Source organism: Protopterus annectens, chromosome 3.part1, assembly GCF_019279795.1.
Source record: "Protopterus annectens isolate FY-2018-M chromosome 3.part1, PAN1.0, whole genome shotgun sequence".
In the NCBI taxonomy this organism is placed as follows: Eukaryota; Metazoa; Chordata; order Ceratodontiformes; family Protopteridae; genus Protopterus; species Protopterus annectens.
This window is the reverse complement of record NC_056732.1, coordinates 741,850,258-741,876,104: the sequence shown is the minus strand read 5'-3', so window position 1 is coordinate 741,876,104 and position 25,847 is coordinate 741,850,258.

Genomic DNA, 25,847 nt, shown 5'->3' with positions numbered 1-25,847 from the left:
TAGCACACAAGTGCAATCAACAATATAAGCTCACAAAAACAGGAAAATAAGGTAATAAAACAGTAATATAGGCACAAACAGTAGTCCAAAAGCTCAAAAGATCGAAAAATGGAAACTACAAAGTTTAAAAATACTTATGATCAAGAAAGGTGCTTTTCTGCTCTCTGCTGGCTTAGGAACTCTGCAGGGGACCACGAGGAGCTATGCCTAGTTCTCTAATGCCAGAAAAGCCTGCCAAAGCGTGCTTTATAGCAGGGGCTGGAAAAACAGGAAATGACCCAAAATGGCTGACAATTACTAGTTGCTGCTTCTAACCACTCCTCTGAGGACAAACAAGCAGCTCAGTACTCCCCACTCCCACTGGTGAGTAAAGAAACTACCTCTGGCCACACAAGAAAATGGAGGAACACAGAAACCAAATACAAAGCCCAGGGATCAGCAAAATCTGATCACTGGAACAACTAACTAGGAAAGTTTAGGAAAGGAGAAATATTTTTGTTTTTTTTGTTTTTGCAAACAGACAGAAAAAATGCAGTAAATGCTTTGTTTTGACTAAATTGCTGTCAAAGGCTGGTACACTTGAGTGTATTAGCCTGTTTGTTACTAAGCAATACTTTAGCCCACAAGTGCAATCAACAATATAAGCTCACAAAAACAGGAAAATAAGGTAATAAAACAGTAATATAGGCATAAACAGTAGTCAAAAAGCTCAAAAGATCGAAAAATGCAAACTAAAAGTTTAAAAAATACTTATGATCAAGAAAGTTGCTTTTTCTGCTCTCTGCTGGCTTAAGAACTCTGCAGGGGACCACGAGGAGCTATGCCTAGTTCTCTAATGCCAGAAAAGCCTGCCAAAGCGTGCTTTATAGCAGGGGGCTGGAAAAAACAGGAAATGACCCAAAATGGCTGACAAATTACTAGTTGCTGCTTCTAACCACTCCTCTGAGGACAAACAAGCAGCTCAGTACTCCCCACTCCCACTGGTGAGTAAAGAAACTACCTCTGGCCACACAAGAAAATGGAGGAACACAGAAACCAAATACAAAGCCCAGGGATCAGCAAAATCTGATCACTGGAACAACTAACTAGGAAAGTTTAGGAAAGGAGAAATATTTTTTGTTTTTTTTTTTTTGCAAACAGACAGAAAAAATGCAGTAAATGCTTTGTTTTCGACTAAATTGCTATCAAAGGCTGGTACACTTGAGTGTATTAGCCTGTTTGTTACTTTTAAGCAATACTTTAGCCCACAAGTGCAATCAACAATATAAGCTCACAAAAACAGGAAAATAAGGTAATAAAACAGTAATATAGGCACAAACAGTAGTCGAAAAGCTCAAAAGATCGAAAAATGCAAACTAAAAAGTTTAAAAATACTTATGATCAAGAAAGTTGCTTTTTCTGCTCTCTGCTGGCTTAGGAACTCTGCAGGGGACCACGAGGAGCTATGCCTAGTTCTCTAATGCCAGAAAAGCCTGCCAAAGCGTGCTTTATAGCAGGGGGCTGGAAAAAACAGGAAATGACCCAAAATGGCCGACAAATTACTAGTTGCTGCTTCTAACCACTCCTCTGAGGACAAACAAGCAGCTCAGTACTCCCCACTCCCACTGGTGAGTAAATAAACTACCTCTGGCCACACAAGAAAATGGAGGAACACAGAAACCAAATACAAAGCCCAGGGATCAGCAAAATCTGATCACTGGAACAACTACTTAGGAAAGTTTAGGAAAGGAGAAATATTTTTTTGTTTTTTTTTTTTTGTTTTTTTTTTGCAAATAGACAGAAAAAAATGCAGTAAATGCTTTGTTTTTGACTAAATTGCTGTCAAAGGCTGGTACACTTGAGTGTATTAGCCTGTTTGTTACTTTTAAGCAATACTTTAGCCCACAAGTGCAATCAACAATATAAGCTCACAAAAACAGGAAAATAAGGTAATAAAACAGTAATATAGGCACAAACAGTAGTCGAAAAGCTCAAAAGATCGAAAAATGCAAACTAAAAAGTTTAAAAATACTTATGATCAAGAAAGTTGCTTTTTTTGCTCTCTGCTGGCTTAGGAACTCTGCAGGGGACCACGAGGAGCTATGCCTAGTTCTCTAATGCCAGAAAAGCCTGCCAAAGCGTGCTTTATAGCAGGGGCTGGAAAAACAGGAAATGACCCAAAATGTCCGACAAATTACTAGTTGCTGCTTCTAACCACTCCTCTGAGGACAAACAAGCAGCTCAGTACTCCCCACTCCCACTGGTGAGTAAAGAAACTACCTCTGGCCACACAAGAAAATGGAGGAACACAGAAACCAAATACAAAGCCCAGGGATCAGCAAAATCTGATCACTGGAACAACTAGCTAGGAAAGTTTAGGAAAGGAGAAATATTTTTTTTTTTGCAAACAGACAGAAAAAATGCAGTAAATGCTTTGTTTTCGACTAAATTGCTGTCAAAGGCTGGTACACTTGAGTGTATTAGCCTGTTTGTTACTTTTAAGCAATACTTTAGCCCACAAGTGCAATCAACAATATAAGCTCACAAAAACAGGAAAATAAGGTAATAAAACAGTAATATAGGCACAAACAGTAGTCGAAAAGCTCAAAAGATCGAAAAATGCAAACTAAAAAGTTTAAAAAATACTTATGATCAAGAAAGTTGCTTTTCTGCTCTCTGCTGGCTTAGGAACTCTGCAGGGGACCACGAGGAGCTATGCCTAGTTCTCTAATGCCAGAAAAGCCTGCCAAAGCATGCTTTATAGCAGGGGGCTGGAAAAAAACAGGAAATGACCCAAAATGGCTGACAAATTACTAGTTGCTGCTTCTAACCACTCCTCTGAGGACAAACAAGCAGCTCAGTACTCCCCACTCCCACTGGTGAGTAAAGAAACTACCTCTGGCCACACAAGAAAATGGAGGAACACAGAAACCAAATACAAAGCCCAGGGATCAGCAAAATCTGATCACTGGAACAACTAGCTAGGAAAGTTTAGGAAAGGAGAAATATTTTTTTGTTTTTTTTTGTTTTTTTGCAAACAGACAGAAAAAATGCAGTAAATGCTTTGTTTTCGACTAAATTGCTATCAAAGGCTGGTACACTTGAGTGTATTAGCCTGTTTGTTACTTTTAAGCAATACTTTAGCCCACAAGTGCAATCAACAATATAAGCTCACAAAAACAGGAAAATAAGGTAATAAAACAGTAATATAGGCACAAACAGTAGTCGAAAAGCTCAAAAGATCGAAAAATGCAAACTAAAAAGTTTAAAAAATACTTATGATCAAGAAAGTTGCTTTTTCTGCTCTCTGCTGGCTTAGGAACTCTGCAGGGGACCACGAGGAGCTATGCCTAGTTCTCTAATGCCAGAAAAGCCTGCCAAAGCATGCTTTATAGCAGGGGGCTGGAAAAAACAGGAAATGACCCAAAATGGCCGACAAATTACTAGTTGCTGCTTCTAACCACTCCTCTGAGGACAAACAAGCAGCTCAGTACTCCCCACTCCCACTGGTGAGTAAAGAAACTACCTCTGGCCACACAAGAAAATGGAGGAACACAGAAACCAAATACAAAGCCCAGGGATCAGCAAAATCTGATCACTGGAACAACTAGCTAGGAAAGTTTAGGAAAGGAGAAATATTTTTTGGGGGTTTTTTTTGTTTTTTTTTTGCAAACAGACAGAAAAAAATGCAGTAAATGCTTTGTTTTCGACTAAATTGCTGTCAAAGGCTGGTACACTTGAGTGTATTAGCCTGTTTGTTACTTTTAAGCAATACTTTAGCCCACAAGTGCAATCAACAATATAAGCTCACAAAAACAGGAAAATAAGGTAATAAAACAGTAATATAGGCACAAACAGTAGTCGAAAAGCTCAAAAGATCGAAAAATGCAAACTAAAAAGTTTAAAAAATACTTATGATCAAGAAAGTTGCTTTTTCTGCTCTCTGCTGGCTTAGGAACTCTGCAGGGGACCACGAGGAGCTATGCCTAGTTCTCTAATGCCAGAAAAGCCTGCCAAAGCGTGCTTTATAGCAGGGGGCTGGAAAAAACAGGAAATGACCCAAAATGTCCGACAAATTACTAGTTGCTGCTTCTAACCACTCCTCTGAGGACAAACAAGCAGCTCAGTACTCCCCACTCCCACTGGTGAGTAAAGAAACTACCTCTGGCCACACAAGAAAATGGAGGAACACAGAAACCAAATACAAAGCCCAGGGATCAGCAAAATCTGATCACTGGAACAACTAGCTAGGAAAGTTTAGGAAAGGAGAAATATTTGTATGGTTTTTTTGTTTTTTGCAAACAGACAGAAAAAATGCAGTAAATGCTTTGTTTTCGACTAAATTGCTATCAAAGGCTGGTACACTTGAGTGTATTAGCCTGTTTGTTACTTTTAAGCAATACTTTAGCCCACAAGTGCAATCAACAATATAAGCTCACAAAAACAGGAAAATAAGGTAATAAAACAGTAATATAGGCACAAACAGTAGTCGAAAAGCTCAAAAGATCGAAAAATGCAAACTAAAAAGTTTAAAAAATACTTATGATCAAGAAAGTTGCTTTTTCTGCTCTCTGCTGGCTTAGGAACTCTGCAGGGGACCACGAGGAGCTATGCCTAGTTCTCTAATGCCCAGTTGGCTGTGTTATTATATATGAGGTCCAATTTATTCCTTTCCCCCTTTTTTTCTTTCAAAACGCATCTCACTTTGAAACAATTTAGATTTGCAGCTGAAGATTATGATACATAAATCATGATATGTGATAACAACAGTATCAGCAACATCATTCACAAAAATACTACTAACCATCCTGATATGAATAGAAAATTATATTACTATTTTCATCTACCAGTAAGATAATGAAACATCAAAATCTATTCTATCCCCTGAGTAAAATTTTATGTAAATCCAGGTGAGCTTAATATACTATATTATATGACTTAAGAGTCTGATTTCTTTCTAAATGCAAAGGATATAAAAATGAATCAGACGATGTGACTATATTAGAATTTTGTCATAAACTAATACACATATATGCAACAATTGACCAGTTTTTCATCCAGTAATAAATCCAGAAATATGTTGATTATTTGGTGTGATATGCCCTAGAACTGTCATTCATGAAGTAGATAATCAGAATAAGGCTCAGACTGAAGTCACAGTGTATCTGAATACTTGCAAACCCACAAGCCTGAACAGGTTCTATGTATGGCTGTCAGAAGGTTATTGTAAAATGAATAAATAAGCTTATAAATTAGCTATAGTCACTTGACCCATTCTAATTAGGCTAGTAAAGGCATATCTACTCATATAACCTAATAATGCCAATAGATGTTTTTATAGCCATATTCCAACATCTTTTGCATGTGTTCAGAATGAATTTTTCATACTTATATTGATAATTCCAAAAATACATTGCAGTCAAGTTTCCCAGAAGTTTCATTCCAAAGCTCACCTAGTGTATAACACAACTGTTCTCATAATTAACCTCTGACTACTGATTCCCAAGAAATATCCATTGTTATTCAAGCTGTATTCATAATGACAAAGAAAGTATGTTGCTGATAGGATGTGAAGAGATCAAACTGTAACTGAAAAACTGCTCATTATTTAAAAAACTTTATTCAGGAAATATTTATCTAATGTATTATTCCGTATAGAATTAGGCAAGACACATGAAGTTCAAAAAATATCACATCTGTAAGTCTGTTTAGATTTTACAGTTTGCCATCCAGATCCCCCAGTAGCCTTTGTGTCTTCATTACAAAATTTCTTGTTTAAAAAGCTGAGCTGCAAATTGTTTCTGTCAGTACATGTAGGATACTGTTGTCACAAGTTACTGTACAACATGATATAAAGTCTAAATATAATATTTGTCTGGCTGTGTATATGGTTACATTAGATATGCTACACTTATTTGGTATAAATCTCCTAAGAACAAAACAAATGCATTTTTAAACATGTCTTTAATCAGAAATTACAGTCACTCTTAATATAGACTTTATATAAACCTTGTTAATGCACTGATTCAGTCACTGAATACACTTTCCTCTGTTCACCCCTCTCTTTATATATATTTTGTTTCATAGGGGAAAGAAACAGTTACAGACAATTCAGCATAAGAGAGCATCACATTATCAGATCCTACAACTTCCCTAACTTCCACAAAGAAAGGAAAGGCAATAACTCTGTAATTGAGGGTTAATGTATGACAATCACTGTGTTAGCTGATGAGGGACCTTGGGGTTAGTAAAAAGCTTTACTTCTATATTCTAAGACACTACTTATACTCAATTTCAGGGCAAACTACCTTTTACTACCAAAAAAAAAAAAAAAAAACAGTTAACTAGCATAAGTGATTTAATGTGCAATAGCCACAACTGTCAATCCCTGCCTCCCAAATAACCTGTACTCCAAATGACCAACCAAAACTCAAAAAACAACCTTTATATAATACACACTACAACATCTAATATTTCAAAAATCAAACCATGAAACAATTGTTAAGACACCTTCTATATATCATCCACCAGGAAAGAAGATGGCCCCAGACATAAATCCCAACATAAATGACTGTGTAAATATAAAACAACTGCTACCATCAATTAAGATAAGCAATCCTTGCCAACTTAATAACTGAAATGACAAGAACCAAAGTATTTACCTGGTAAAAGTGACCACATGTTGAACAGTTAACTGTCATTAGATTGTAATGAACAAATCTTTGAGTTTTCCACAAAAAAATGTATACATGTAAGCACAAAATCTCTAAGATTAGTTAATGTTTAATAAGTGGCATAACAGCTGAATATTTGTTGTAAATAAATCCTTAAATAATTAATTAAATGAAAGTAATTTGGAAGTTGATACTTTGAGGGATTTGGTAGTATTCACAGTTGTAGGATCAGTCTTTTGTTTCTTCTTTTTTAGATCAGTACAGGAATTATTTTCCAAGGATCTTTATAGAGAGGAGGATGACCAGTCTATATCATGTTTGATAGAAATGATGTTGTTGTTTTAAAAGGAAAATGCTTCCTCTAGATTATTAAAAGTTCTTGTTTCATTAGACAAGTGGATTTTTACTGTAGCTGGAAAAATGATTTGTGCTTTGATGTTGTTTTGTTTAAGAAATTTAACAAAGAGCCAGTATTTTTCCTCATGTCCATGACCTTAGATGAATAATCATTATCAAATCTGATTGGATGTTGTTTAAACTCCAGAGGAGCTTTTCTCCAGGCAGTTTTAAGAACAAGTTCTTTGTCTATATACGACAGGAATCGTATTATTATAGATCTTGGTGAGGATGTCGGTGTTAAAGCTGCTGGCTTACCAATAGCTCGATGAGCCCTTTCAATGTCATAGGAAAAGCCTTCCTGTAAGCCCAAAAACTCAGGAATCCAAGATTTAAGAAAAGTAAATATGTCCTCGCCTTCAGTTTTCTCCAGTAGTCCAACATTTCTGATATTACGTCTTCTTTCATGATTCTCCAGATCATTTATTTTGTTGAGGAACCAAGTATTCTGTTTGAGGAGAAATTCAGTCTGGGATTCCTATTCCTTCAGTCTTGCATCTATGTCATTTAATGAGTTTCCTATGTCAGATATTTTGATTTGAGGTTGCTGACGTATGTCCTTAAAGACATCAGTATGTTTAAGGCAATTCTCCCCTAGAGTTTCCAGGTTTTCTTGAAATCCATCCATTTTAAGAGACAATTGTTGGAGAGTGGATGTTATTAAATGTAGATCTTTCCTCAGGGATGAATCAGCATGTGAATGCTTTGAGCTGTTCATTTTTCTTAGTGAAGCAGTCTTCTGGTAAATTTGACAGGAACATTATTGGATTTTTCTGCCAAAGTTGGAATAAAGGAAGACTAGACTATTAATAATATATCTGATGAAGAATCATTGCATAAATTTAAATATTTTCCTGTGGCTGAGAATAATTATGCAGAGCTCTGTATTTTTACTGTCTTCATTTGGGCATATTGGCTCCTCCACACTCCACCTGATTTTTTGATAGAATGTTACAGTAAAAACATTTATACCTTGACAGAACTGGTTTCCAGTCATTGTTCTTTAACCATGTTTCACAAACAATAACAACCTCAACCTTGTGGGAATGTAGCAACTTTTCCAATAATAAAACTTTATTATTAATGCTCCCAGCATTAATAACCATCAGAGATGAATTAAATGTTGCTATCTGTGAACTGTTAAATTTTCATCCTAGCAAAAATCCTTACTTGTGTTTGTCAAATATTGCAAAATATCTGCTGCAAAAATTCTCTTCCAAGATCTCAACAAATGTACGCCATCCTGTCTGAACACGTGTGCCCAAAATTAGGCTAGGATGCTCTACACATTTCCATTTTTTAAAACCAGACTTTTTTCATGTAGGGATTTACCCAAAAAATCTTTTCATTCACAGTGACCTGACTCTCCTTTCTATATGTGATTTGTGAAAAATATGTCCTAGCACTAGTACAAGCTACAGTATGTAAGAGGGCTGTAAGTTCCCTACTAACAGTCAAAGAATCCTTGTAGATGAGATCATTCATACCGACATGAATAAAAACATATCCATACTTCCTTTCATTAAGGCATTCTAAGGCTTGTCTCACATCCTCTATTTTTGTTCCTGGCAAGCATAACATGACTTGATGTTCATTATCTTCTCTGCAAATGTAAGTATCATCTCCTCTAATAATTGGATCTCCAATTACAAGAATATCTTTTCTGCCAGATCTGAAGAATCTTCAACTTCAAATTCAATAATATCTGTTCTATCAATTGTTACAAAGGAATGCTCTTAATCACCATTAGTATTATCAATCTCACTGTTTTCTTTGCATTTTACATTTGCAAGCATACAATTTTCATCCAGCTGGTTTACTACGTACACAGCTTGGGCCTTTTTGTCAATGTCTATCTTTCTCATCTTTTCTCTTGTAGTGATCTTCAGTTCTTCCACATTCAGTTTTGATTTCTTCCTTTTTACTTGCCCCATGCCTCTTTTTTTCTATTTTTTTCTTTGGAAACATGCTGCCTTTTTGTAGACTGAAGGTTTTCTGATAGAAAAAAATTTTACCATTCTCTGTGATGTGTGTGTTACTTAAAGCAATGTCCTTATTAGTATGTATTCCCTTTACTTTACAGCCATTCTTCAGTATGTGTACAGCTTGAATAGTTACAGAAATATGGTAAGTCATTTTAAAACCTTAAAATGTTAATATGTAATGTTTATTTTGATTTATAAAATCAATTTTATGGCCTAGAATGATTGCTACAACTGAAAAGACTATTATGTGATGAATTATTTGCCATTTGTACTTCTTTAGTCACACTTATTGTTCTACATACTGGGACATTTCTTTGAACTGTGGGACATAGACTAAGTTTCTCAAACAGCTCAGGATATAACCATTGATGATGCTGGAGTGCAGGACAAACACATGGACTTCCACTAGAAGGAAAAAGTTAATAGTTCTGGCTTTGCTGTTAGTGATAAAAGATAGCTGGCCCATAACTACCTGTTATATAAAATTAAAAACATTAAAAATGGATGCAAAAATATATGAACTACTCAGAACTAAAGGTAATTTTAAAAAGTGATTTTGTAAGCATAGTAACAAACTCAGTAAACCCAATAATTTCCTCAGAGTTTGAGGTGCATTACCTACCTTTATACTCAGTGCAAATGTATTTCAACAAAGATTCAAAAGGAGCCCAGGAAATATTAACTCTTTTGATCCAATAGTTGTTATTACAGTTGAGCCATTTACTGAACATGGCTTTAACTATAAATATGGACACTTTTCTATGGGTCTATATTAAATCAGCAAACACTTAAAATAATGAATGCTGATTTATTGACCCTTTAAAAGCAAAAGCTTGAAATCTCGAAGACAAGGAACAGTGATTTTCTTCCCAGGGAAAAATCGCTGGGACATTTTCTGGACTTTGCCATTTCTTCCACTGCGATACGATCTCAGAGTTGATATATTTAAGTAGGGAAGTGTGGGGGCACAGCCCCCTACATCGAGGGGTGAGGTGGGTGAAGCCCCCCACTTTATTTAGTGTTTTAAAGGTTTTTTTTTTCCCCCTGTGGGAAAAAAAAATCACTGCTCTGTGTCTTCGGGATTTCAAGCTTTCACGTTTAAAGGGTCAATAAATCAGCATTCGCTATTTTAAGCATTCGTTGATTCTTCTGGTGTCTTACAAGCTCCCTGTTTACTCTACCTACCAGCTACTTAGAGTTATACTGCAACAGTGTGCTTATTCCTGTTCTCTGGACCTATCTGCAAGCTGCCTCTCAGTTAAACAGAATAACTTAAAAGTTTATCTTTTGGTGTCTTACAAGCACCCTGTTTACTCTACCTACCAGCTACTTAGAGTTATACTGCAACAGTGTGCTGATTCCTGTTCTCTGGAACTATCTGCAAGCTGCCTCTCAGTTAAACAGGAGAATTTAAAAGTTTATCTTCTGGTGTCTTACAAGTTCCCTGTTTACTCTACCTACCAGCTACTTAGAGTTATACTGCAACAGTGTGCTGATTCCTGTTCTCTGGACCTATCTGCAAGCTGCCTCTCAGTTAAACAGGATAATTTAAAAGTTTATCTTCTGGTGTCTTACAATTTCCCTGTTTACTCTACCTACCAGCTACTTAGAGTTATACTGCAACAGTGTGCTGATTCCTGTTCTCTGGACCTATCTGCAAGCTGCCTCTCAGTTAAACAGGATAATTTAAAAGTTTATCTTCTGGTGTCTTACAAGCTCCCTGTTTACTCTACCTACCAGCTACTTAGAGTTATACTGCAACAGTGTGCTGATTCCTGTTCTCAGGACCTATCTGCAAGCTGCCTCTCAGTTAAACAGGATCATTTAAAAGTTTATCTTCTGGTGTCTTACAAGCTCCCTGTGTAGGTTTACATTTAAATATCTTTGTATTCCTGACACTTTGTACAATACCATTTTGAGACTTGTACTCTAGGACCGGCACCCCCCCCCCTGCATTTCCTTGCAGGATTGTAAATTCTATTTGGGTAATCTTGGGTTTCTGATGACTTACTTCCATTAACATTACCCTGCAAAGAACAGTGTATGTGTTCAACTTTCCTTATATGTAGGGTAGCACACACTCAATCAGACCAACCCTGTCCCCACCTGAAACGCTATTTAGCCAACCCCACCGTTACGCCCACTGCCTAATAATTTCCTTTACAGTCATTCCCAGTGGAAAAGTTTGTATTTGGCTACAGAATTAAAGTATAGCCCAAATAGACTATCTTTACCACTTACCCTGCAATCCTTGCCACAGGTTTTAGCCCACTCTAGGAACTGTTAACCCCCCCTGCATTTTCCTTGCAGGACTTTACAATCTTTATTTGTACTTGGGTAATCTTGGGTTTCTGCTGACTCACTCCCATTAACAGTGTTGTGTGCTCTGAAGTGAGTTACCTCCCTCCCTCATTTGGCTCTCTTTAGCATTTCATTGGCTCACACTTTGTCATTCTTTATTTGCCTGCCCACTGACAGCAGATCAGAAGTTTTTTTTAACCATACTTACATAGCTTGGAGCCATCTTTAAATCTAAAACCTTCCCTGCTGGATTTAACTACTGTGGTGTCCTATGTGAGTGTATGTCTCTAAATGTGAGTATATTGGCTTCTATTGCACAGAGTATAAGTTAAAAATACTAGTGACTGATGCATACTGATTTTGGATGCTGCCATTGGGAAATTTAGGCACTCTTGTTTGTAAACACACAGACACCTTTCTAGTCCTCTCTTTTTCACCCTCCATATCTACACACCACAGACAGCTTTCCAGCCCCTGCTCTATTCCAACCTACCACTGGAATTAGCCTAGCTGATTGTTTTTCGCTAACTGCTTCAGTATCTGTTCCTACCGACTCCGTTCGCCTTGCGGGCTCACTCCTCTGCCCTCCCTACCCCCAATTTCCACCCACCCCCAGGGGTCCTACCCTTATACTTACTAACCACACCTCTTCCTATTCCCATTACTCTCTAACCACACATTTTCATCTTCCCATTCCTCTCTAACCACATCTCTTCCTCTTACCATTACTCTCTAACCACACCTATTCCTCTTACCATTACTCTCTAACCACACCTATTCCTCTTACCATTACTCTTCAAACACATTCTTCCTCCTACCTTTACTTTCTAAACACTCTCCAGTCACCCAACTGCACTAATATTAACCTCTCACCACTCTCCTTTTATCACACCACACCCTACTCCCTTCTTTCATCTACACCCAGTGAATTTATTTTTCTACCTACAAACAATCTATATTTATTCATACAATGTATAAACAACCCATCCCATCTTATGTCCCACTCTTATTCACACTCTCACTACTACCTCCTTTAAACCTCACCCATCTTTTCACCTCCTTTTAAAACCCACTAGGCCCATACCTAAACTACCCCAAGAAAGAAACCAACTCTCCTCTCCTTTTTATTCATGCTAATATAACATCCTCATCTAACTACATACTTCCTAAATACCATAGAATACTACACATAAAATACAACAATCAGAACTCCAAGAAAGGCCTAGCTCTATACAGCAGATTCTCCAACCCAAACTATTTAAGTGTACTACTCTCTTTAAAGGATGGTGACATCCACCCTAACCCAGGCCCACCAACAACTCCTATCTCTCTCCTCAACCACAAAGAATCACCTACTCATGCCCTGTCTAAACCATTGAACTCCCTTTTAATTGCTCATCTTAATATACATAACATAAACAATAAAGTAACTCAACTCCAAGCTCTAACTGAAATCTACTCCTTTGATATTCTCTGCTTAACAGAAACTTGGTTAAAACCTGTAACCAAAGACAATGAAATCATCCCACCTGGATATAATATCCTGAGACTAGACCAAGTATCCAAGAAAGGTGGTGGGGTTGCTATCCTATATAAATCTAGTGTACAATTAACCACTCAAAACTGTAAACCACCTATAGACTCCAATGCAGAAATTCTTATCTCCAAACTTCATCTTAACAATTCCAAATCCATCTATATTATCTGTATATATCTACCACCTGGTAACAACACTGCCACCATGGAAACCTACTTTGCTGGCTTTCCCAATACCTGCCCCAAGAAACCATAATCTTAGGCGACACAAACATTGACTGGAGCTGCTACTGCAGCAGCCTCCGCACAAACCATATTAACCTATATGGGTATTCCCAAACCATTACCTCCCCCACCAGAATAAATAAATCTAACAAGAAATCAAGCTTATTAGACTTGATTCTCATTAACCATCATCCTCACATTTATGATTCAGGAACCCTCCCTGATGATTTAAGTGACCACTTTCTTACCTATATCATCAGACATAAAATCAACTCTCCCATTCCAATATCTGTCAAAAACATCAGATCTAAAAAGTACTTTAACCCTGAACTATTCCAAATGGAACTAAGAGCTTGCAAATGGTCTCCCTTACAAAACATCCCTTTAGATGAAGCTGTTAGTTACTTTAACTCCAACTTCCTTGCCATTCTCAACCACCATGCTCCAACCAGATTAATTAGAATTAAAACCAAATCTGCTCCATGGCTTTCAAAAGAAACCAAACATAAAATAAATCTTAGAAACAACTTTGGGCAAAATGGAGGAAGGCTAAAAACCCTATAGACCAACTTACATTTAGACAGCTAAGAAATGAAACCAAGAAAGCTATAATATCTGATAAAAGAAACTACTACCTACAATCCCAACAAGCTAATCAAAACAACCCACAAAAATTTGGGGCTAGCATTAACCAACTACTCCATCCAGGTCAATCCACTACTCCAAAGCCTCAAACTGACCACAAAAATCTATTGAATACTGCTAATGCTTTCAATACCTTTTTTACTAATGCTATACAAACACTAGCTAGTCAACTATCACCTAATAACTTCACTCTGCCTTCCTATAAATCAACCTTACCCCCTACTTTTCATATTCAACCTGTCCCAACAACAAATATTCTAACCCTTCTACAGAAACTAAAACCATGCTCACCCTCAGCAGACCAACTACCTGCTGAATTCCTGCAACAATCAGCCAAAGCTATTGCTTATCCCATTTCTATTCTAATCAATAGAACTATTACCGAAAGTCATATCCCCAGTTTATGGAAAATCTCCCATATTATCCCACTCCATAAAGATGGACACTCCACTGAACTCTCCAACTACCGCCCCATTGCCCTTCTCTCTCCTTTAGCAAAGATCATGGAGAAATGCATTCACAGACAATTACTTGACCATCTAACCCAAAATAATTTACTTTCCAACTGTCAACATGGATTCAGACCTTCACATAGCACTAGTACTGCCCTTCTTTCCTTCACAGATTGTATCAACAAAAAACGCAATCTTAACAAGCTTTCTTCAGCACTGTTTATTGACCTGTCTAAAGCTTTTGACATGGTAAATCACCAAATTCTCATCAAAATACTGAAATCCATGTCACTAGATATATCTTCTATAACGTGGTTCCAGTACTACCTTGATAAAAGACAACAGGCCGTACTATGGCACAAGTCTCTCTCCACTCACCTGCCTGTCAAACTTGGTGTCCCTCAAGGGTCCATCCTAGGACCTCTACTTTTTTCCATATTTATTAATGACCTTCACCTTGCCATCCCCCAAGCCACATGCATACAATATGCAGATGACTCAACACTGATATGCTCAGCCACCTCCTCTTCTGAACTTCAATCTCTTACCAAACAAGTATTTAACACAGTTGAGCAATGGTTCACACATAGATGCCTTCTCCTAAACCCCAAAAAGACTAAACTCCTCCTCTTCTCTCCCACCAATAAGTCCTCTCCTCCTGATTTCTCAGTTATCTCTACCAATAAAACTATTATATCCCCTGATCCAACCACCAAACTATTGGGTATCACCACTGACAACAATCTGAACTTTGATATCCATATTAACAATACTATAAAAACTGTCAACAAAAAACTTGGCTCTCTCTATAGGGTAAAATCCTTCCTCTTACTTTCAGCTAAAACCACTATAGCACACACTCATCTAATCTCTTCACTTCTTTATGCCTCACCCATTTTTACTAATCTATCTAAAAATAATCTTAGCAAATTGGAAATGTCTTACAATAACATTGCCAGATTTGCTACAGGCAACCTATTTAGAACCCACCATTGCATTAATTTAAAGCAGCTGGGATGGCTTGAACTACAAAATCTCATTAAATTCCATCAACTATCTATAGCCCACAACACTTTTTACAAACCTTCCAAAACTCCTATTCTATCCACACTCATCACTCCCTATAAAAACCTGAAATCTTTAAGGTCTTCTCAGAGACTTCTAGTACATACCACTAAACCAAACAACAAGGCTGGTGACTCCCTCTTTTCTAATATTGTTGGAAAAGCCTGGAATCTCCTCCCCAGTGAACTCTCCTCACTTCCCTCAGTATCATGCTTCAAAAACAAATTGAAAGTGTTCCTCAGAACACAGTGGTTATGCCCCTGTACTAAGCCTGACTAGTTATGTGTCTCTTAATACTTTGCTCTTCCTACCCCTTCTACTCATTAACTGTAATTCCTTCCTTATTAACCATAATACTATCTCCCTCTAGAACATCTTGATCGTACTAGCATGCTATGTTCTGCCTGTATTCTGCACTGCTGAATTTACTGTGATAACCTGTAATATGCATTGTAAATATGATTTTTTTTGTTTAATGTTTCCTTATTTGTTATCTTGTTAATTTCATTGCTCTATCTTGGAGATCATCTCCCCGGGCCTCTACTGAAAATGGACATTTATCCAGTTAGACTAGCCCGGTCAACAAATGTAAAATAAATAAATGTAAAATAAATAAATAAATAAAATTATAGACCCTTTTCTACAAAATCTAGTTACAAACTCATACTGCAAGCAAATGTTAATCTTTGATGCAAAATGTTCTCCACACAAACTATAAATTGTCTATTTGTTTATCCCAATGTTCTCTCTTCAACAGTACTATGCATGAGACTTTCAGACTTGAAATTCATTTTTAAAACATTGTTAATGATTTTCTTTTGAAATGCAGTAAAATGCGTTTGACTAATGAACTGAATGAAATTAATAACCTTACTCTAACCTTCTTATTATCCTCCTTTCAGAAATAACTCATTTATCCAAAAGATAATGCCTCATAAATATATGGCCAGCAATAAAAAGAGAAAATGTTGGCTCCATTTATAAAATGATTGCTTTAGTGGCTAAAGCTTATAATTAAAACATTTTACACATATTCTTATGGTGGATATTTAAAACAATTGGAATCTGTTATTATATTCTAATAGAACATAACAACCCAACGTGAAGCAAAGATAATTCTGCTGTCATAGCAAAGCAAGTGAAAGTTCTATGACAATACAACGTATCCATTTCCAGGAACCTTTTATCAGACAACCAAGAAAGGAATTCCTTGGGAAATTGGAAACGAGCCCATCCTCTTAAAAACACAGTAAATTACATGGAAAAGTATCCTTTGGATCTCCCTGTTTCTAACAAATAAAATAACACCATTATAAGACAGCCACATTGTTAACAGCATGGTAAAATTGATGTCCAGTGAGTTATTTAAATTTTAGGCTCTGAATACTTTATTTCAGTTATTAGACATGAAGGCCTTACCCTATACATCTTTTTTATGTGTGTGTTCATCTCTGAAAATACCTCAAAATACAGTCTGCATAAAAATACAGAAATCTGTGAAAGAAATCCCACTCTCAGTTTATCAATAACTATAGCCAAATGGGCATTGGCTTGAACTGCTTCTCTTATCATTTTTTTTAGAAATATAAATGCTTTAGGTTGAGAATATTGAGATTCAGATTTGTTTTCTATTTCTTGTTATCACAAAGGTTATCAGATAAGGTAAAGGGAATTTAAACCATTGCAAAGGAATATATGCAAAATAAGGGCTAATTCTTTTTTAACAATATCCTTAAGTTCCATGTGACATCATCTCTGATCAACTCAGACATACCATTAATACAATGCTGAAAGACACAATTGTCAAAAATAACCATATCACAGTGTTCAGGTAGAACTGCACAGTGCGTTTCATTCTATGTAGTTCATCTGAAAGGTACAGAAACCTTAAAGTTTGCTAGCACTCAATTTCCTGGTCCATAAAACAATCTACAGTGCCTTTATTGTTTCCCTTAGCCACAGTCTGGCTATCTAAGATACACCTTATCTGTTCAGTTTACTACCCAATACTGCTTCAGTAATGGCCAGGCCTAATGACTCACACTTATTTAATGGATATGATTTCTACATTCTGACATGTAAATGATGGGACTCCTTTCTTATAGGTCTCCACAACATATCAGTGCACTTGTACCTGCTTCAGTCAACAATCAGTAACATAAACTTGCTTAGCAAAACTCTTAACTTTAACATCTTCTCTTATTTTCTTAATAATGTTTTCTTCATTAATTACCATACCTTTCTCAAATCCCCACCTGAATCCCTACCCTGCTCTAACCTTACCTTTCATTCTATATACAACAAATAACTAATGTATGCTGTCAAAATGCAATTGTATTTTGCCTCAGCAGGTAATTTCTACTTTTCTAAATTATAAATATGTATATATTGCTTTCTTGTCCAATGTAAGTCTACAATTTTGTTTTATAATCACTTTTTCTTCATTTAAAGCTTGGATTATGTTTGAATTTATTTCTATCTGATTTGCACTCTACAGTGATTTGTTTTATATTCACTTATTCTTAATTTGCAACTTTGCGCAATATTTGTATTACTTTGTATCTGACTTCCTCATACCTTCGCAATAATTGTTTTCCTGGGGTGCTGGATGGACACAATAAAAAGGACGCCTTCCTGCCAGAAGAAAAAGTTCTGAATTATCAGGGCATTTTCTTGAATTACTGTCTTCAAAATGTAACCTCACCAAGAAAGTCTCACCAAATTCTAGGCCTTATGGCATCAATGATCCTGATAATGCCACTAGCCAGACTGCACATGAGAAAAATTCAATGGTACTTGAAGAATTGTTGGACCAAGCATTTTCATCCCTTGGATTTCAGGTACCAGTACTTGGATTTGTAAAACAGGAACTGCAATGGTGGAAGAATCAACTGTCTCTGAATGAAGAACTCCTTTTTTCCCCTCAGACCCCAGTCCAATATGTCCAGATGGACACTCCAGATCTTGTGTGGGGAACAGTTTCCATGCGAGTTCAAGTGCAAGACTTGCGGAGTCCTCAGGACATGGCAAAGCACATAAATGCCTTAAAAGTTGTTCACTGCTTATGGACTCTGGATCCTCTTCTAGTTGACACAGGCAATACTACCTTGATGTGATACCTGAACAAGCAAGAGGATGCAAGGACATATGTTTCTTTGATGGTTGGCAGTGAGGGCCTAGGAGCTGGTTCTACAGCATTCTCAGACTCTTCAGGTCTGGTACATTCTGTCACAGCAAAACACAGTGGCAGACAGACTAAGCAGATCCTGGACAGACCCTCATAAGTAGAAGCTCCATGTAGAGATCCTAGAAGACTTGACCCAGATGTGGGGAACACCTGAAGTTGATCTGTTTGCCTTCTTTCAAAACAGATAACTGAAAAAAAATCTGTTCAATGCATCTTTTAACCGTGCTTAGAAAATGCTGCATCATTCTGATGGTCGGAAAAGTTCCTGTATGCATTTTCATCTTTTCCAGTGATCTTCAATGTACTTCTAAAGATTCAGAAATTATAAAAGAACACTATGGTAACCCCTTTTTTCCCCAGGCAAAGTTGGTTCTGCCTTTAATGGAATTGGTAAACAGCATTTACCACAAACTTCCTCACACATTGTATCTGCTTACACAGCATCATCTTAGAACAATTGCAGCTGACAGACTGGATGATTCTATTTTGATACCTATTAGGCACTTGTTCCCTGAGGATGTGCAGCATGTACTTAAGGAAGCAAGAAAACTTGCATCTAGAAAATCTTACATTTACAAGTGGGCGATTTTTACATGGTGGTGCCTAGCCAATAGCATAGATCTCAAAAGGGTTTTCACCCCTATGGATTTTAAATATTTGTCTGAGTTACCTAGATATTTTTTGCCATATTCTTCTACCAAAGTGCATCTTTTGGCTATCTCGGCTTGTCTGCCCATGGATCCCCTTCTTTTGTCTTGTTTTGTGGTCAAACAATTTATGAAAGGACTGTTGCATTTGAGACCCACTAGAAAGCAAATTCTTACTCGTCTGGATTCCAACTTTGTTCTTGAAAAGTTGTCCTTACCACCATTTGCACCTGTCTCTTAGGCTGCTGTACAGTTTATTATTTGAAAGATTGTTTTATTCACTGCTCTGACATCTAGAAGGTGATTCTCTGAGTGGCAGCTCTCATGATAGGCCAAACCTATCTGATCTTTCACAAGAACAGGGTTTTGTTATACACTAATCAAACATTCGTGGCTAATGTTGTTTCTGAATTTAGTTTGAATCAAGCCATCAATCTTCCAGTGTTTGATCTTGATCCAATAAACAAGGGAGAAAAGATTCCACATACCTTGGATGCACACAGGCAGTTCAGGTATTACCTTGAAAAAATAAAGATCTTAAGGAATGCTGAACAGCTGTTTGTCTCCTTATGGATGATAAGAAAGCTCAACCTATCTCTAAGAAAACTACTACATGAATATTGTCCTCCACTACTGTTTTCTGTTACTCCCACCATGATAACAATCTTCCAGGCAAGGTTAAAGTTTACTCTACTGGGGTTTTATCCTCTTTTATGGTATATTAGAAAAGGAAGGATTTTAGAAGCATTCTAAAGGCAGCAGTCTGGTCCTCTGTTCATACCTCTGCAAAGCAGTACATACTGGATTTCTTTTCAAGGTCTAGAATAGGTTGCATTAGAACCCATCTTCAGGGGCTCCTGAACCTAATTCTTCTACCTTCAAGGGTTGGTAAGCTTTGGGAATCTACCCGAAATACTACTGAGGCACTGGTAATGATGAGCACAGTAAGTTGCATCAGTTCTACCTACCTGTAACAGAAGATGCTCACATTTCTCACTACCTCAGGGGCAGCACCCACCTACCATTCTCCAGATTTTGCATTCAACCTCTTTGACTAAGTTGCTGGGTGTGATTTTTATATGTTATTGTGAATCCCTGTGAATTTACACTTACTGGATGATTCTGTCTTTAGATATTTTCCTATCTTTCTTTGTGGAAATGAAAAAGTCTGAGCACTCATTTCCTCTGACAGCTGAAGGCATCCATCTCAGGATACATGGTCAGCCAATTGGCTGTCACAGCAAGAGACAGAGGGGAATCTGATTTTTTGAAAACTGGACAGTACTATGTTTTCTTGGCATATAGAGCAAAATGCCACTGAGGCAGTGAGGAAGTTGAACATCTACTGCCACAAGAAAGAAAGACTAATGCAACTGTACCTTAATAAAGCAAAGATATAGCTAAAACCATGTTATACAATTCCACTTTTTGTATCACCTGATACTTGTATCTCCCTCTGCAAAAATGTTCTTCTTCCAAAGTTAGAATATGGACATCCAGTATTCCAGACTGCTGAAACAACATTTTTCAGATTAGAAGTATAGTTGTCCCAACCAGTGCCCTGGGCCAGTACTCTGTATCAGTGCCTTACCCCTCAGCTCTTCAAGAGACGAGCCAAAAAAAAAAACACTTCACTGCCATAAGATTATCTCTACATTGTAAGCAATTGGTTTATTACAATTAAATCTACTCCCCTTTCCATTTCTAACATAAATAAATAAATAAATACAACTTCCTTTTACTGGCACACCAACTAGTTGGCCAGATGCATATCATACCCCCATCTTCCAGCCCAAACCATTTAGTTCCCATTTCTTTATCCTGCCCCCAACCCTCCTTCAACATATTTAATTAAAAAATACTTCCTTCTTTTACACTGTGGCAAACAGTTTACTACAAATGTAGCAAACAGTTGCTACAGGTTATACGTTGCTGCATTGAGTGCTACAGTGCTCATGTTTCAGTTTATAAAAAACACAAAACATTTCTTTATTTAAACTGCAGCAAATTGCTTTTTATAAATGTAGGAACCAGTTGCTACAGTTTATATCCTGCCTGAATGGAGCACTACAGCACTCGGGTTTTAGTATAAAAGAGAAACTTTTTTTTATACTTGTAAACTGTAGAAAATTGCTTCATTAAATTTATCAAACAGTTGCTATAGTTTAGACCACACACCGAGCATTAAAGTACTCAGGTTTGACCACAAATGCAATTCAGCCATTATTAAAAAGTTAAAAGCCAGTATTGCATTAATGAGAGATTGGGGTTGGTTGATTGTGCCCACCCAACACTCTGCACCCAAGGCAGATGCCCCTCTCACCCCATTCTAGCTATGTTACTGTTGTGGATTTGCATTACTTGCAGAACTTTGTACCTAAGGCTGCAGCCGTCTTAACAAACTCACTTGGTTACCCATAACCGAAAGATCTATATTTTTATTAGGGGTGCAGATATACCAAATTTAAATGAAGGATACTGTCTACCATTAAGAACTTAACTTCCTGTAAGAGATCAAACTTATGATCTACAAAGTAACCAATATAACAGGAGCATCCAGTGGAAACCCCCAAGAACACAAGGAGGACATATAGACTCCACAGAGGGAGAGCAGCCCAGCAAAGAATCAAACCAGGGAGCCTCTTGCTGTGAGGTGATAGCACTATCCTTTGCAGCACAATGCCACCCTATTTATTTATTAAATAAAAAAAATATATAATTTGTTATATTAATAAAAAATATAATAAATATTATAATTTATTTATCTGTCTTTGATAATTAAGAAGGTCCAACTGGGATAGAAATGCCCTTTTTCATTGGATGCCTGGGGAGTTCCACATTTATGCTCATATGTTACAAGTGTTAACAATACAGACATTTTTAATACATTATTTTACAATGTAGATAGTACTCAGTCTAGAATGTAAGTGAACATGATAGTTGGCTATTTAGCAAAATGCTATGTTTAGAAAGAACAAAGTAAATCAAATGGAAAAAACATTCATTTACATTTGCATTTAGTTTTATAATTACAAAGTGGAGGTAAGAATGAGAGAGAAAATAAACTATATTCAGATAGGAAAAAACAATAGAAAAGTATTGAGTGCTTACAGTAGGAGAAAAAAGTGAAATTGGGCTAAGCTTATCATCATGATGGGTTCTATTTGTGATGAGTTAGGAAGGGGGTGGTATATTTTTTCAGAGGTACAGTAGCTTAATAAGTTACTTTGGTAGGTATTAACCAGGTGAAGAGAAGAGCCAGGAGTGTTGTAGGTGCTGTTTTAGTTGACTTTTAAAGCACTTTGTCATATTCTGTAAGTTTTAGCTCTAGTGGAATGGAGTTCCATAGTTTTGTAACACAGTAAGAGTACAGTGAGACGCTCACAGAGTTTTATTTATTTATTTGTTACTGGGACAGATTTGTTATTGGAGTATAGTGTTCTTCTGCTACTGTACGACTGCAGTATGTTTTTTTGAAGAGGGGCAGTTATCTGTGTATGGATATGTTTGTGGGCTGTAGTGTACTGAGAGTAGGATAGCTGGTTTCAGTGTTTCATACAGTTTATGTGCGAGTATGTGGCAAAATTTCTTACTTTATTATAGCATGTTTCAAGTTTAGACATGAGGGTACTGTTAAGATTTGTGAAAATGGGAAATGTATACAAAAGTGCTGGGAGTATGTAAATGGATGCTATGTATACATATATATATATATATATATATATATATATATATATATATATATATATATATATATATATATAGATACACACACACACACACACACACACACACACACATATAGATAGATATAAAGATATATCTTTAGATAGTTATAGAAATATAGAGATTAGTATAAATTGTATATACTGGAAATAGTAATGTAATAATACTGCATGCATAGTACATAGAGATGTAGTTTTCTGTAAACTGTACATACCTATGCAAACACAGAAAACAGTGTCAGTGAATTACATATCTGTGTTGATGCAGACTTTCTGCAGTAGCAGTCAGTCAAAATTAACCACTGGCCAATGTGCTTCACTATGTCAGCAAGGTTATGTTATTAGTTTGTTTTATTTTTCTGTTTCTATCTCAACTTGTAATTCTAAAATGAGTGGTTGGACCTCTTGTATGACTATATTTAACCATAATGTATAATTTATATAGCTATACAACTAAACACAGCATAGTACTCAGTCGTTTTGAATAATCTACACAAGCATAAAACTGCTACTGCCAAAAGAAAAATCTGCATTCAGTCATAACTTAAGCAATTGTAAAACTGCTGTTGTCTCTAGTGGAATGCAAAGGCTATCTTTTTTTGAATGCTTGTATTTTTAGCTATGGGCCTGGGTTGTGACAGAAAAGGGCCTTTGCACCAGATCCCTCTCCTGGTTAACAAAGGGAAAATAAATAAATATTCATTTCACTCCCTTTCTATTTAAATAGCTTATTATCAAGATGCATATGAAAGCCTCCTACCATATTTAAAATATTCACCTGAAGTAACTCATCTTCCTAAGTGATTGTGGCTGAAATTCTTCATACCCAGCATGCAGAGTAAAAATAGAGCCCAGTGCCAATGCCTGACTTTGGAACACTAATATAATTCTTCCCTCCTGTTCCACAGCTATATCTAACCTCTGAAACCCAGCCTTGTGTGAGATAATAGCAAGTATAGCAGACTGCTTAACATAATTAATAATCATATGTTCAAAGGGTAATGATACTCCTTATCAAGATGCATTCTATTCCTTCTGTACTAAGATGGAGCATTCCCCTTGGAATAAAGCTGGCCTTTCTGTCAGGTGACCCCTATCTTCTCACACATTCTAGCCCTTCTTCCTTATCCACAGCCATAGAGTACTGACTGCAGGGCCTATGCACCACTTGCGAGAATGATACTTTATTCCCCATCCTGCAAATCTGTCTGTATGGCTTTCCTTTTTTATATTGTGATTAAGACCACTGACATTGAGCTAAGCTATTGTCATTCTAATGGAAAATATTCATGTGAGCATATAATAAAAAGGTAGCAAATATTTCCACCAACAGCAAGAGGAAGCCCCCACAATTCCAAATATTCCCCTAGAAAACCTTGCATAAAAACCTTACTTTGACACTCTCAATACACGCCTTTGTAGCCTGACATTCAGCAATGCAATAATCAAATTCCTTAGCTTGATCCAACCCTCAACATTTTTAGTTTTCACAACACCATCTCATGGAGAACTGAGTAAAAGGCCTTGGTGATATCCAATTAGACTGTATCTATTGGTATTGTCCTGAGATAGTTTACTGTAATGAAGTCATAAAACAGAACAGGGTTTGATGGGCAGCTTCACCCAGCTAAGAACTAATGTTTGTTGCTCTCTTGTCACCTGAAGTCTTCCAGGAAAACAGATGGTCTCTACCCCAGGATTCTAGCTGCAAATGTCATTGTAAGAGCTATTAGGCTAGCATGCCTGTAGTTGCTGGGATTTTTTGGCTTTCTCTTGTGCAAGAGATTACACTTTTTTTCTCCTGCAGCTGACCATCAGCATGCACCTAGGTTCTTTTCTTATATACCAGGTGTACTAGACCAGACTTTGCCTCCCTTGGGGTAACTCTCACTCATATCTTGTGCAATTAGGAGATTGAGGATCCTGGAATAGTATCATACTGTTGCTGAGAGTGTTTTGTGTTATGTCCATCTTCCTCACCCCTCACACACACACTTGAGAAGCCCAAGGATGGTTGTATAGTGGAGTGAATGGAGTATTATCCATCCTTCATTGTGACTTAGGCTGTGCCCCTGCCTGTCTTAGGACTATGCCTCTCAGTGTGTCTCCAGCCTTCACTGTACATCAGTCATGAGGTGTACATGAAAGTGTGCTCCCCACACCCAGGATGGATATGCCCACACTCCCATGCCAGTGTCTCAAGTGCCCAAGACAATAATTAAACCTGCGTAACTTGGATCATAGGGCTTTTTCCTTCTACTCCATGTTGTTGCTTTGTCCAAGGGTCCCACTTACAAATTTCCACATCAAGCACACTTCTGCAGTGGTCAGTGCTCCATTAAAAATCTCTCCCAGGATTTCTGACAATGCATTGCTCCTTTTTCTCAAAGTGCCCCTCTCTATCCTGTCATCTATCAGTGCTCTCTACACTGTGTTCCATTTCTATACCAGTATGACATCAACTCCCTGCTTTCTTTGTAATGACTGAAACAAACTTTGCATCTAAAACTGTTTTTTTCAGAGATGAGTGATGTTTTTCACATCTTAACTCATCCTGTCCAAGTCTGCTATTCCTTTCCTTCTTTCTCATATAACAAATCATTTATTCCACCCACAAATCCTGTCTATCTGTTTTTTCAGTTTATGTCTTTCTTGCCCTATCCTTCATGTTGCCTTTCCACGTGACTCCTAGCATTGTGCCTCCTCAAGCAATCCTCTCCCAGTCTTTAAACTCATATGGTCAATCTTTTTCAGGACCTTCCTGTATAACTACATTGTCCTTCTACTCATTTTGCCTCTCTGTCTTTTGCTTACACGTTTGTCAGTATGCCTGATTATGGCATCCCTGACCCATTTCCATGTATTGCTAAATGTATCTGTTTGCCTCTAGGCACCTTTGTCACCTTTGACCCTTCCTGTCATCATCTTAATCTAGTCTCTTAAAATCCCACACCACATATTTATAATTGCGCTCTCATCCTACAACTAACTCTAAATCACAGAGCTACTGATTTCTTCAACTGGCAGAGC